Genomic DNA, 2,246 nt, shown 5'->3' with positions numbered 1-2,246 from the left:
CTCTATTTACAATAGCCCGGAGATGGAAACAACCTAAGTGCCCATCATCGGATGAATGGATAAAGAAGATGTGGCACATATATACAATGGAATATTACTCAGCCATAAAAAGAAACGAAATTGAGCTATTTGTAATGAGGTGGATAGACCTAGAGTCTGTCATACAGAGTGAAGTAAGTCAGAAAGAAAAAGACGAATACCGTATGCTAACACATATATATGGAATTTAAGAAAAAAAATGTCATGAAGAACCTAGGGGTAAGGCAGGAATAAAGACGCAGACCTCCTAGAGAACGGACTTGAGGTTATGGGGAGGGGGAAGGGTGAGCTGTGACAGGGCGAGAGAGAGTCATGGACATATACACACTAACAAATGTAGTAAGGTAGATAGCTAGTGGGAAGCAGCCGCATGGCACAGGGATATTGGCTCGGTGCTTTGTGACAGCCTGGAGGGGTGGGATAGGGAGGGTGTGAGGGAGAGAGACTCAAGAGGGAAGACATATGGGAACATATGTTTATGTATGACTGATTCACTTTGTTATAAAGCAGAAACTAACACACCATTGTAAAGCAATTATACCCCAATAAAGATGTTAAAAAAATTCATTACAAATTCATAGGAATTCTTTTAGCAAACTAAGATTACAAGGGAACTTCCATTCCCCCAAATCTATAGCAAACATACTTTAATGTGAAATATTAGAAGCATTTCCATTAAAGTCAGGGAAAAGATATAGATACATGCTATCATCTTTACCATTCCAAAAAGATACTGGAACACAAAGTCAGAGCTATGGATATCAAAATAAATAAGAGGTATGAATATTGAAAAGAAAGATATACCATTTGGTGATAACATCACCTGTGTAGAAAATTCTAAGGAATAAGCGTGTGGAATATTCAAATGAATAAGAAACCTCAGAAAGACAGTAAAAATTCACTATAGCAAAAGCCAGAGCCTTGTCACATAAAAGCAATAACTAATTAGAACATGTAATAGAAAATATCCCATTCACGACAGCAAAAAAATCCAAAAATTACCTTAAAAGAATCATCACAAAAATGTATGAGATCTTTATAGAGGCAACTATAAAAGTTTACTGATAGATCCAGGTAAAATAAGTCACAGATAAACAGGGCAGTATATCATACTTATTGATGGGATACACATCATTGTAAAGATGTCAATTCTCATTTACAGATTTTAGTGCCTTACTTGTAACTGCTAAGGTGACAATCAAACTTGGGCAGCTGTCTTCTCCCAAAATCAAGCCTGGAAAACCCAGAAGGTAGAATAAAAACACCCTCATAAATATACATACTAAAATCTAAGTGACAAAACATGAGAAACCCCTGGGGAAGACTGAGGACTGTGCTGAATTTGTGTTTGGGATGAGGGAGTTCTGGGGCTAAGACAGATTGGGGAGAGTTTGTAGATTGTAACAGGAGGAAGATGACAGTATAGGGAGGAAAAAAGTTTAGAAACTTCTGCTCCTGCTTCATTGTAGTAATCTGAGGCTGAACCTAAGACCCCAGATGCCAGTATCCTTGGAGTAATGTCAGGAGAGCAGGAAAGATGGGTTGATTTAGCCAGTATGGCTCGAGTCTGCTAATAATCACTTGAAACCACTCTAGTGGGTAAAGGGCTGGTCTTTTTAAAAAATATATTATTTTAGCAGAATATAAAAAGTGGACTAAAAATGGGATAGTGAGTATCACAATGAATCACCCACAGTAAGGTAGGTATTCATGAAATACACACGCACACAAACACACACATTCTACATATATACCTGGCAGAGATACACAATGTACAATATATTTCTTACTATGGATGAGGGTTATAAAAAAGAAAATCACCTCACTGGACAATGCAATGTTAGATAAGCTCAAAAGAGGCAGGACATCCCATAATCACAACTCTTCAGTCTCTTCCATGTAGAAAATAATTTGTTTTAGAACAAAAAGTTTCTAAAATCTAAGTCTGGCTGGTGAAGAGACCCACCGGGAAGTTGGGCTTCTTCTCTGTCATGGGTGCTGCTACTCTTCTACACAGCAACTAGCCTGGAACCTGAAAACATTCTTTGTAGGAGTTGCACTTGAGCAAATGGTCAGAGATGGCAGAGAGGGGTAATTTCCCACATTGTATTTAATTGACAACCCAGGATACAAGATGACTCTCAAAGAGGACTGAAGGGTCCACCCATTCCAGAACAGAGGGTACCCCACAGAACCCTGCTTTACTG

The sequence above is a fragment of the Tursiops truncatus genome, chromosome X (assembly GCF_011762595.2).
Source record: "Tursiops truncatus isolate mTurTru1 chromosome X, mTurTru1.mat.Y, whole genome shotgun sequence".
Classification (NCBI taxonomy): Eukaryota; Metazoa; Chordata; class Mammalia; order Artiodactyla; family Delphinidae; genus Tursiops; species Tursiops truncatus.
Note: the sequence above shows the minus strand (reverse complement) of the source record.